At 39.3% G+C, this 13,134-nt stretch overlaps 1 non-coding gene across 1 annotated transcript; it reads right to left on the reverse strand.

The window, feature by feature from the left end:
• Positions 1 to 11,522: 11,522 nt before the first annotated feature.
• Positions 11,523 to 11,626, reverse strand: LOC130978445 (small nucleolar RNA R71). Its single transcript, XR_009086088.1, has one exon. It is a non-coding gene; the product is annotated as a small nucleolar RNA R71 (small nucleolar RNA).
• Between the last annotated feature and the right edge of the window lie 1,508 nt (positions 11,627 to 13,134).

The following is a 13,134-nucleotide window of genomic DNA, read 5'->3' on the forward strand; positions in this document are numbered from 1 at the left end:
TCCAGACGTTCAGCCCCTCAACAGACCCCCATGGCTTTATGTGGAGAATTTGATGAAGAACGCAGTACAAAGAAGATGCTTAAAGCTCCAGTGAATAGCATAGAGCATAACTTCATACTAGAACAAATAGAGGAAGCTGTCATTGCAGAAGAAGAAGAGTTGGTTGAAGATTCAGGAGATGTTAAACTGCCACTTGAATCCAGAGTTGTGGAGAACTCCGTCAAGGATGTTACAATTGATGCTGAGGAGGATTTTGCATCGCCTCCACTGCAAATATCTTATGAAGAACTAGACGGAGTAACTCAAGACGCATGTTTCTTTGATGATGATAGTCACCAGTCAAGTCCTCCTAGTGATGAACTTGTAGCCGCAAGTGAATTCTCTGAGACAGAAGAATCTTCCCCAAGTGAATACAAAGATGATGCAGAGGTCGACTTTTCTCAACCTCCTGTTTATGACTCAAGTGATGAGGAAGATATGGAAGACTTTGACCAGGAGATAGCTGGAATGGAAAAGGTTTGCAAGGAAGTGGAGGAATTCACTGAAGACCACAAGGGAGTAGAGCTTGCAGAACCACTAAAAACACCTATCCCAAGGCCACTACCACCCAATACAAACATCAAGTGGGTAAAATCCTTAGCTTTTATCTTTACTTTTCCACTTGAATATGGTTTACTTGAAACAGATGGCCAGCTTAGAGCTCTTTGCGGCTTTAAGAGCAAAAGGGAAATGACTCGCACTCAGAGCTGGTATGCAAGGTTCAATAAGGTTTCACACTTCAATTTGAGGTGCAAGGATTGGTGTCAAGCTCAATTTAAAGAATCTCGGAAGCTGTTTGGTCACTGTAGTGAGAATTCAGATTACTCATCACTCGATTGGACCAATGTAGATCAAGACAAAGACGGGTGTAGAAGAAAAGTTTGGGATCCTGGAGTCTATTCTGACATTCAATACTCTGGGAGCCTACAAGCCTATTTGAACTCACACAAGGGCTTTACGTACTTTGTTTGGGACCTCGGAGGATGCTGGCATTCCAAACACTGGTGGAGATTTCTGGACGAATTCAAACATAAGCCACCATAGCAGGAAGCTCATCCAATATCCAACTTAAGGACTTTAACTAAAAGTGCTAGGTGGGAGACAATCCACCATGGTATGATTGTCCCTTTTTCAGTTTTCACTTTTGTCTATTTTGTTTGTCCTTGAGTTTTGATTGAACCTGGAAACTTGCATAACATTCATTGCATCTGCATTCATATTAGCATTGCATTTTGCATTCCTGCTTAAAAAAAAAAAACACACGCGCGCGGCAGCGTTGCTGACGCATCCGCGTCGCAAGTGCATTAGGAGAAAAGAAAAAGTGAACAGAGAGTCACACGAAAGCATGGCTGGAGGCGTGCCTTTGGCACAATTTGACCCACGCGACCGCGTCGCTGATGCATCCGCGTCACATGGGAACTACGCCTCCCACGCGGCCGCGTGACATGGTAATCGACGTAAAAGGGGTGCATGGCCGAAAGTTGTGCTGGAGTAAGGATGGACTGGCGCTAGACGCACAAGCCTTACCACGCGAGCGCGTGCCCCACGCGTCCGCGTCATCCTCCAATCTTGGCCACCCACACGATCGCGTCAACCACGCGACTGCATCACCCTAAAAATTGGCAAAAAGAGTTTCGAACAGAGAGTTGCGCGAACGCAAGGCTGCACTCGCACCAATCGCACAAATCAGGCCACGCGTTCGCGTGCCCTATGCGTTCGCGTCGCCTGAACTTATTACGCCCCACGAGGCCGCGTCACCCACGCGACCGTGTCGCCAGCGTCGCACAACCTATCCAGATCAATGCCAATTTTCTTATCTTTTCTTCTCTAATCCTAATTTTTTTTTCTATCTTTTATTATTCTATCTTCCTCCTCTCTTATTTACTTCTTCTTCCCTTCTTTCTCTTCTCATTCTTTTTATCTTTCATTTTATTTTACTTTATTTATTTGCATATTTCATTCATTACATTTTAATTTTGTGCATATTTTTACTTTCTTTTCTGAATTTTTTATTTTCTCCATTGGTGTTAAAAATTTTTCTTATTCAACTGTTGCTTCTTTTCTTTAATTTATTTTGGTAACTTATTTTACACTGTGGGATGATATTAATTATCTGCCAATGCCAATCTTTTATGATACTTGCACTCCATTTGCATTGACATGAGCTTGTATTGATACTGCCATTACCCACACTCCTCCCCTATGTTGCAAATTTATACCACTAGTATGCCATGGCTTCATTTGTTTTCTCACGTACATGTTGAAGCTTCCATGTAAATGAGACCATTATCATTTGGCATTAACCCACCCATACTTCATTTATTTTCTTCCCTTTTTCTTTCAGGATGGCCACCCGAAAGGGAACCGGAAGATGTTTACATGGGGAGACAGACAAGTCCATCTGCAAAATCTTGAAGAAAAGCATCAGTTGCAACAACCCGTCCACCTGCACATCTCAGCATGCACCGAGGACGGTGCAATCTTTAAGTGTGGGGTGATGTGCGGAAAACGATCCGACACAAAACTCACCGGCAGGTGTACCGGGTCGCATCAAGTAATAATAACTCACATGAGTGAGGTCGATCCCACAGGGATTGAAGGATTGAGCAATTTTAGTTTAGTGGTTGATTTAGTCAAGCGAATCAAGTATTGGTTGAGTGTTTTGTATCCAACAGTAATTAAACAACAGGAAATGTAAAGGGAGAGGGATGAATTGCAGAAATTAAAGAAAACTGAAAGTAAAAGAGCTGAATCTTAAAGAACAAGAAATTAAATGACTGAAACTTAAAATGTAAGAAATGTAAATTGCAGTAACTTAAAGAGCAAGAAATATAAATTGCAATAATGAAAAGGGATTTGAGGATTGGGATTTCAGAATTTAAGCAATGGAAATTAAATTGCAGCAAGTAATAAAGCAGAAGATGAATTGGAAATACTTAAAATTTAAACAGAGAATGGAATTGAGTTGCAGCAGAGATTCATAGAAGAACCAAAAGGAAAATGTGATCTCAGGACTCCAGAGACTAGATAGCAAAGTCTAGATCTCAATTGCCTTCCCAGATCCAAATTCTCAAAGCAATTAACAAGAAATTGAAGAAGAAACAGTAAAGGGAATGTAATTGAACTTAATTATGCAGAGAAGAAATTAAAGAGTTCTTGAGTGGAGATTGAGACAGAATTTCCTCAATTCTTAACACCCAAGACTCAAACAAGAAAAGTAAAAATGCTCAAGAAAGAACAAGGAAGAAGAGAGATCAATTCTCCTCCCCAATTCTCAGAAATCTCAGTGAAGTCTCTAAATTCAAAAATCAAAAGAAGGTTCAAAAGTCAAAAGTGAAAAGAAAGGTCAAAGTAAAGGTAAAAGGTAAAGTCCCTAATTACATCAAACTATCTCCTATTTATACACTTTCTATTCTTGGATCTTGGGATTTGGATGGGCTTTTGATTTGGTGAAGAAATGAATTAAATTGGATTTTTAATCCAATTTTCAGCCCATGAAAAATTGCTTCTAGGAGGCTGCCCTGCCCTTGTGGAGGGCAGGGCAGAAAATGGTGCGTGTGGCCCTCGTGCGTGCGTGCTTGGTGCGTTCAAGATGCTGCAGGATGCTGCCCTGCCCTTGTGAAGGGCAGGGCAGAGTTTTTTGGTGCGCCAGATTCTGCTGCCCATGCGTGCTGCTGCTGCCGAGAGTCCTTGGTGCATGCCAATCTGGTGCGTTGGCTGTGCACCACAAAATGCTGCCCTGCCCTCGCGGAGGGCAGGGCAATGTTTCCAAAAGTGAAACCCCACGTTCGAAACTCGGTGCAGGCATACGCTACTTCTTTTCCTTGGTTTTCTTGGCACCAAAGTAAGGCCTACTTCCTTGCTTCCTCATGGTGCCGTGTTCGATTCATGGAGAATGAAAGCAAGCCACTTTTGCTTGATTTTATTGTGCTTGAGCGCTACTCCCTTCCTCTTTGTCCTTGAGTTCGAAACCCATAGGAAGCATTATGAAGGAATTCCTTTTGAATTTTTCTTGAGTGAAGCCCGATATTGCTCTTGAGGAAGGCAGGGCAGAGTTTTTGCTCCCTTTGGTTCTTAGCATCAAATTGTGCTCTGCCCTTGTTGTGGGCAGGGCAGTGATGCTCTTCATGATTTGGCCCATTATGTTGCTCTCCTGGAGGGCAGTGTGCCCTTGTGGAGGGCAATGTTTGCCTCCTCCTTCTATGCGACACACTTCTTATCTCTTGGGCAACGTTTTCTTAAGCCACGCTTCCTCTTTTCTTCGTTTCTTCACCTTTAAATAATCAAAACAACCACTCAAAGTATCACTAAATTCACAAGGCTTATAAATCAATTAAAAATCAATTAAATTTAGCTTAAACCTCATGAGTTAACATCAATTTAATGGTGGTTGTTTGATTTAAAGAAGTTATGCATTTTCATTCCAAATCACTTACTTAAGATGCAAGAAAGTGCATAAGGACTAATAAAACAAATGAAATTAGCTTGAAAAATGGGTATATGATGACTTGTCATCATGGGGAGGTCGATACCAATCTCCATGGGTTAGTACTTTCTTGACTCAACACCAATGTTTAAATCTTCTTTGTAGATTAGTTGTTGCATTTGCATGATTATCTGATTTTGTGAATATTTTACCACTTGGTTAAAGTAATATTTTCTTTTTCAAGAAAATTCTTTTGAGTAATTCACTAATTTAAATTGAAACTTTTTATTAAACTTGTTTGAAGAAATATTATACTGGAACATGATTTAGAGCTCGAACACACAAAACCTGTGAGATTTTGAGCTTATTTGAATTGGTTGTATTTTATCAACCAATATTTTATTTTTGGTGTGTGATTTTCTCTCTAAAATTGTGATCTTCATCTTGCTTAATTCTATATTTTCATTATTTAATGTATGCATGCACTTATATGATTGAGGCCTTTGTTTCACTGAGCTTACATACCCATATGACCTTAACCCTTCATTATCCCTTGCAAACCAATTTGAGCCTATTTTTTTACCCCTCTGTTCTTTATTTTAGTACATCATTAACTCTAAGCGAAAAACAATAATATCCTTAATTTGAATCCTTGGTTAGCTTAGACTAGTGAGAATGCTTATGAATTAAGTGTGGGAAAAAGTGGGTTTGGAAACATTTGGTTTGAAAATTGAGTATGTTAGAATTTTCTAAAAATGTGAAAGAAATGTTTGGGACATAATTCATGCATCCAATAATTTAATCATATGCATTGAGAAATATATATATATATATATATATATATATATATATATATATAAAGAGCAAAATAAGTGAAAGGGGACAAAATGCCCCAAAGTAAGTGATGAAAGCAATGCATATGAGTTATACTTGAAATTAGAATGCATGAATATGTGGAAAACATGGTTAATGGATGGTTAGATGTTGTATTATGATTACATGGATTGTTTAAGTTAGGTGGGAAAGTTTAAGTTAATTAAGAATTCAGATTTTAGTCTACTTGGCCAAATACAATCCTACCTTAACCCTAACCCCATTACAACCCTTAAAAGACCTCTTGATATGTGTATCTGTGCATTAAATTTATGTTGATTGTTAGATGAAGAGCAAGCCTTAGAAAGCAAGGTTAGTAGAGAATCGAGAGAATCGAACCTAAAACACTTGAGTGATTAGAGTGATATACACTACTAGTGAGGGTTCGATGCTTGATTTTTTGTTCCCGGCTTTCATGAGCTATTTTCTTCTACAAGTCTATTTGTACTTCATTTTTATGATTTGAATTAGTGAAATCCAGTTCATATTTATTCTTGGAGATTTATTTACTTTTAACCAAGTAGGTAGAAACATTTTGCATTTAGTTGCATTCATAGGTTGCATCTCATACATCCTACCATTCCTCTTCATCTTTATAGTTTCTCTTGAGTTTAGCATGAGGACATGCTATTATTTAAGTGTGGGGAGGTTGATAAACCACTATTTCATGGTTTATCTTGTGCTCAATTGAGTGGATTTTATCAACTCTTTACCCACTTATTCATACTATTTGCATGGTTTTACATTTGCCTTCCTAATTATGTGCTTTGATTGAAAACATGCTTCTTTGGCCTTAAGTTCCCTATATTTAATCCTCTCTTATTACCATTAGATGTCTTGATATGTGTGTTAAGTGATTTCAGAGACTACAGGGCAGGAATAGCTTAGAGGATAGAAAGGAAGCAAGCAAAAGTGGAAGGTATACAAGAAGTTGGAGAAATTGCTAAGCTATCCAGCCTGACCTCTTCGCACTCAAATGGCTATAACTTTAGCTACAGATATCCAAACAACACGGTTCCAGTTGCGTTGGAAAGCTAACGTCCGGGGCTTCGATTTGTTATATAATATGCCATAGTTGCCCTAAAGCTCGGCGACACGAACGTGTGATTTACGCGGACGCATCGCATCTGCGAACTTTAATCCGCGCGGCTGCGTGGGCGACGCCTCCGCGTCACTTGGCCGCGACTTGTACGGGCCAGAAAGTGTTGGAAGTGACTTCTGGGCTGTTTCTGACCTAGTTTTCGGCCCAGAAAACACAGATTAGAGGCTATAAAGTGGGGGAATGCATCCATTCATGATCATGCTCTCATAATTCATAATTTTAGCTTTAGATGTAGTTTTTAGAGAGAGAGGTTCTCTCCTCTCGCTCTTTAGGATTTAGGATTTAGGACTTCTCTTAGTTTTAGGAGTAACTCTCGATCCCAGGTTCAATGTTCTTTTACTTTATATTTATTTCCTATTTTCAGATACTTTATTGCTTGTATTAGTTATGTTGCCTATTTGGCCTATGCCACTTTCATGATGATTTTCTTATTTAATGATATTTGAGGTATTTCAGTTTATGATTGTTCCTTTTTATTATCCCCAATCTGAAGACAATTTTTATTCCAGTAGATACAATTTTCTTTCCTTTTGGTCTTGGTTAAGAAATCAGTAACTCAGGAGTTATCTTAGCTCAACATAATTGATAACTGTTATCTTTGCTAATCGGACTGAACTTCAATAATCCCAACCTTTTCTTAGGAAATAAATAGGATTCGAAGGTCAACTAATTAGTCCCTTGACTTTCTTTTGCTTTAGTAAAGGATAACTAAGTGGAATTAAGATTCAACTTTCATTATTATTTATAAGAATAACTAAGTCTGGATTTCCAATTTCTCCTACCTTACCAAAAGTTTGCTTTACAGTATTTATTTATTCTAATTGCTATTTAAATTCATTGCCATATTCACTCCTCACTCTTGAAACCCCAAATTTACAATCTCCATAACCAATAATAAGAACATACTTCCCTGCAATTCCTTGAGAAGACGACCTGAGGTTTGAATACTCGGTTATCAATTTCAAAGGGGTTTGTTACTTGTGACAACCAAAATGTTTGTACGAAGGGATTTCTGTTGGTTTAGAATCATTATCTACAATGCGACTATTTTTATAAAATTCTTTACTAGCAAAAATCCTAACGTCATCGATCCCACGGAGATTGTCGGCCTGAAGCAAGCTATGGTTACCTTGTAACTCTTAGTCAGGAGATTATCAATGAGAAGGGTTTTGTTTGCAATAAAATAAAAGAGCATGAAATAAAAGGTACTTGTGATTCAATAATGGAAAACAGGTTAGAGTTTTGGAGATGCTCTGTCATATGAATCTCTGCTTTCCTACTGTCTTCTTCTTCACGCACGTAAGGCTCCTTCCATGGCAAGCTGTGTGTAGGGTGTCACTGTTGTCAATGGCTAATTCTCATCCTCTCAGTGAAAATGGTCCATGTGCACTGTAACCGCACGGCTAATCATCTGTCGGTTCTCGATCATGTTGGAATAGAATCCAGTGATCCTTTTGCGTTTGATGAGCGGATAATTTATACGCTTTTTGGCATTGTTTTTAGTATGTTTTTAGTAGTTTGAGTTGAGTTTTTAGTATATTTTTATTAGTTTTTAGTTAAAATTCACTTTTCTGGACTTTACTATGAGTTTGTGTGTTTTTCTGTGATTTCAGGTATTTTCTGGCTGAAATTGAGGGACCTGAGCAAAAATCTGATCCAGAGACTGAAAAGGACTGCAAATGCTATTGGATTCTGACCTCCCTGCACTCGAAGTGGATTTTCTGGGGCTACAGAAGCCCAATTGGCGCGCTCTCAATGGCGTTGGAAAGTAGACATCCTGGGCTTTCCAGCAATATATGATAGTTTATACTTTGCCCAAGATTTGATGGCCCAAACCGGCGTTCAAAGTCACCCTCAGAATTCCCAGCGTTAAACGCCGGAACTGGCACCTAAATGGGAGTTAAACGCCCAAACTGGCATAAAAGCTGGCGTTTAACTCCAAGAAGAGTCTCTACACGAAAAAGCTTCATTGCTCAGCCCAAGCACACACCAAGTGGGCCCGGAAGTGGATTTTTATGTCATTTACTCATCTCTGTACACCCTAGGCTACTAGTTTTCTATATATAGGACCTTTTACTATTGTATTTTCATCTTCGGATCTTTGGAATCCTTTGTTCTTTAGATCTTTTGATCACTTTGGGAGGCTGGCCTCACGGCCATGCCTAGACCTTGTTCTTATGTATTTTCAACGGTGGAGTTTCTACACACCATAGATTAAGGTGTGGAGCTCTGCTGTACCTCGAGTATTAATGTAATTACTATTGTTCTTCTATTCAATTCCGCTTGTTCTTTGTCCAAGATATTCATTCGCACTCAAGAACTTGATGAATGTGATGATTATGTGACACTCATCATCATTCTCACTTATGAACAAAGTGACTGACAACCACTTTTGTTTTACAAGCAAACAAGGCTCTAATATTTATCTCTTGGATTCCTGATACACGATGCATGGTTGATCGCCTGACAACCGAGTGCTCGCCTGACAAATGAGCCAGCCATTCCGTGAGATCAGAGTCTTCGTGGTATAGGCAAGAACTGATGGCGGCATTCAAGAGAATCCGGAAGGTCTAACCTTGTCTGTGGTATTCTGAGTAGGATTCAATGATTAAATGACTGTGACGTGCTTCAAACTCCTGAGGGCGGGGCGTTAGTGACAGACGCAAAAGAATCACTGGATTCTATTCCGGCCTGATTGAGAACCGACAGATGGATAGCCGTGCCGTGACAGGGTGCGTTGAACATTTCCAATGAGAGGATGGGAGGTAGCCACTGACAACGGTGAAACCCTTGCATAAGCTTGCCATGGAAAGGAGTAAGAAGGATTGGATGAAGACAGTAGGAAAGCAGAGAGACGGAAGGGAAAGCATCTTCATACGCTTATCTGAAGCTCTCACCAATGATTTACATAAGTATCTCTATCTTTATCTTTATGTTTTATTCATATATCATCTATACCCATTTGAGTCTGCCTGACTAAGATTTACAAGGTGACCATAGCTTGCTTCATACCAACAATCTCCGTGGGATCGACCCTTACTCGCGTAAGGTTTATTACTTGGACGACCCAGTGCACTTGCTGGTTAGTTGTGCGAAGTTGTAGTGATCACGATTTTGCCCACCAAGTTTTTGGCGCCGTTGCCGGGGATTGTTTGAGTATGGACAACTGACGGTTCATCTTGTTGCTTAGATTAGGTACTTTTCTTCAAAGTTCTTAAGAATAAATTCTAGTGTTTCATGATGATCTGATTGAAATCTAGCTGGCTGAAAAGCCATGTCTAATCTTATTGGACCGAGGTTTCAACTTATCATCACAAGAGCTTGTTGATTTCTATCAATCTTGCTGTTGGAGCAATGATCTGCTGAGGCTTGGCTGGCCATTGGCCATGTCTAGTGTTTTGGACCGAAGCTTTCTTTAAAAGCTTGGCTGGCTGTGAAGCCATGTCTAATTCCTGAACCGGAGTCTTAGACTAGCATTGCAATGATTCCTGGAATGCAAATTAAGAATTCTGAAACCTTTATCTTCTATTTCCATATAATTTTCGAAAAAAATCCAAAAAAATTACAAAACCATAAAAAAAACCAAAAATATTTTATGTTTCTTGTTTGAGTCTAGTGTCTAATTTTAAAGTTTGGTGTCTTGCATGCATTGTTTATTTGATCTTGGTTCTATTTTCAAGTCAATAGTACAGGGAACTGAAGATTCAAAACATGCAGCAGAGGAATTACACAGAAAAAGCTGGGCGTTCAAAACGCCCAGTGAAGAAGGACAGACTGGCGTTTAAACGCCAGCCAGGGTGCCTGGTTGGGCGTTTAACGCCCAAAAAGGTAGTGCACTGGGTGTTAAACGCCAGAATGTGCAGCATTCTGGGCGTTTAACGCCAGGATGGCACAAGAGGGAGGATTTTGTTTTCAAATCAATTTTTTTTCAAGTTTTCAAAGTTTTTCAAAATCAAATCTTTTTCAAATCATATCTTTTCAATCAAATGTTTTCAAAATCAATTTCTTTCCTTTTTCAAAGATACTTACCAACAATTAATGATTTGATTCAACATTTTAAGTATGTTGCCTTTTCTGTTGAGAAAGGTTTAATGTTAGGATCATATCTTTTCTTGTTAGGCAAGTCATTAATTTTTAAAATCAAATCTTTTTAAAATTATTTTCAAATCATATCTTCTCAATCATATCTTTTTAATCACATCTTTTTCAAAACAGTTTTCAATCATATCTTTTTGATTTCTAATCTCAAAGTCTTCTTCAAAAATTACTTGATTTCTTTCCCACTCTTGATTTTCGAAAATCAATTAAAGTTTTTCAAAATGTTTTTAAAAATCTTTTTAACTTAATTTTCGAAAATTTCTTCCTCTCTCCTCATCCTTCTATTTATGAAGTACCACTCCTTCTCAATGCACAATTCGAACTCTATCTAATTAAGTTCGAATTCTTCTTCCTTCTATTTTTCTTTTCCTCTGACACCTCAAGGAATCTCTACACTGTGACATAGAGGATTCCATATTTTCTTGTTCTCTTCTCTTTCATATGAGCAGGAGCAAAGACAAAGGCATTCTTGTTGAAGCTGACCCTGAACCTGAAAGGACCTTGAAGCGAAAGCTAAGAGAAGCTAAGGCACAATTCTCTGTAGAGGACCTAACCGAATTCTTCAAGGAAGAAGAAACCATGGCAGCCGAAAACAACAACAATGCAAACAATGCAAGAAAGGTGCTGGGTGACTTTACTGCACCTACTCCCGACTTCTATGGGAGAAGCATCTCTATCCCTGCCATTGGAGCAAACAACTTTGAGCTTAAGCCTCAATTAGTTTCTCTAATGCAACAGAATTGCAAGTTCCATGGACTTCCATTGGAAGATCCTCATCAGTTTTTAGCTGAGTTCTTGCAAATCTGTGACACTGTCAAGACTAATGGGGTTGACCCTGAGGTCTACAGACTTATGCTATTCCCTTTTGCTGTAAGAGACAGAGCTAGGACATGGTTGGACTCTCAACCTAAAGAAAGCCTGGACTCTTGGGAAAAGCTAGTCAATGCCTTCTTGGCAAAGTTCTTTCCACCTCAAAAATTGAGTAAGCTTAGAGTGGAAGTCCAAACCTTCAGACAGAAGGAAGGAGAATCCCTCTATGAAGCTTGGGAAAGATACAAACAATTGATCAGAAAATGTCCATCTGACATGCTTTTTGAATGAAGCATCATAGGTATTTTCTATGATAGTCTCTCTAAACTGTCCAAGATGTCTTTGGATAGCTCTGCTGGAGGATCTCTTCATCTGAAGAAGACGCCTACAGAAGCTCAAGAGCTAATTGAAATGGTTGCAAATAACCAATTCATGTACACTTCTGAAAGGAATCCTGTAAACAATGGGACAAGTCAGAAGAAAGGAGTTCTTGAGATTGATACTCTGAATGCCATATTGGCTCAGAATAAATTATTGACTCAACAAGTCAATTTGATTTCTCAAAGTCTGTCTGGAATGCAAAATGCACCAAGCAGTACTAAGGATGCTTCATCTGAGGAAGAAGCTTATGATCATGAGAATCCTTCAATGGAAGAGGTGAATTACCTAGGAGAACCCTATGGAAACACCTATAATTCTTCATGGAGAAATCATCCAAATTTCTCATGGAAGAATCAAGAGAGACCTCAACAAGGTTTCAATAACAATAATGGTGGAAGAAACAGGTTTAGCAATGGCAAGCCTTTTCCATCATCTTCTCAGCAACAGACAGAGAATTCTAAGCAGAACACCTCTGACTTAGCAACCATGGTCTCTGATCTAATCAAAACCACTCAAAGTTTCATGACTGAAACAAGATCCTCCATTAGAAATTCGAAGGCACAAGTGGGACAGCTGAGCAAGAAAGTTAGTGAACTCCCTCCTAGTACTCTCTCAAGCAATACAGAAGAAAATCCAAAAGGAGAGTGCAAGGCCATCAACATGGCCGAATTTGGAGAGGAGGGAGAGGAAGTGAACGCCACTGAGGAACACCTCAATGGGCGTGCACTGACCTCCAATGAGTTCCCTAATGAGGAACCATGGGAATCTGAGGCTCAAAATAAGACCATGGAGATTCCATTGGACTTACTTCTGCCTTTCATGAGCTCTGATGAGTATTCTTCCTCTGAAGAGGATGAGTATGTCACTGAAGAGCAAGTTGCTAAATACCTTGGAAATGAGACTTGGGAGGATGAGCCTCCTTTGCTCACCAAAGAACTGGATGACTTGTCTAGGCAGAAATTACCTCAAAAAAGACAAGATCCTGGGAAGTTTTCAATACCTTGTATCATAGGCACCATGACCTTCAAAAAGGCTCTGTGTGACTTAGGGTCAAGTGTAAACCTCATGCCTCTCTCTGTAATGGAGAAACTAGGGATCTTTGAGGTAAAAGCTGCAAGAATCTCACTAGAGATGGCAGACAACTCAAGAAAACAAGCTTATGGACTTGTAGAGGATGTTTTGGTGAAGATTGAAGACCATTACATCCCTGCTGATTTCATAGTCCTAGAGACTGGGAAGTGCATGGATGAAACCATCATCCTTGGCAGACCCTTCCTAGCCACAGCTAAGGCTGTGATTGATGTGGACAGAGGTGAATTGATCATTCATGTGAATGAAGAATCCTTTGTGTTTAAGGCTCAAGGATACCCCTCTGTCACCATGGAGAGGAAGCATGAAGAGCTTC

This window comes from Arachis stenosperma, chromosome 4 (assembly GCF_014773155.1).
Source record: "Arachis stenosperma cultivar V10309 chromosome 4, arast.V10309.gnm1.PFL2, whole genome shotgun sequence".
NCBI classification, from domain to species: Eukaryota; Viridiplantae; Streptophyta; class Magnoliopsida; order Fabales; family Fabaceae; genus Arachis; species Arachis stenosperma.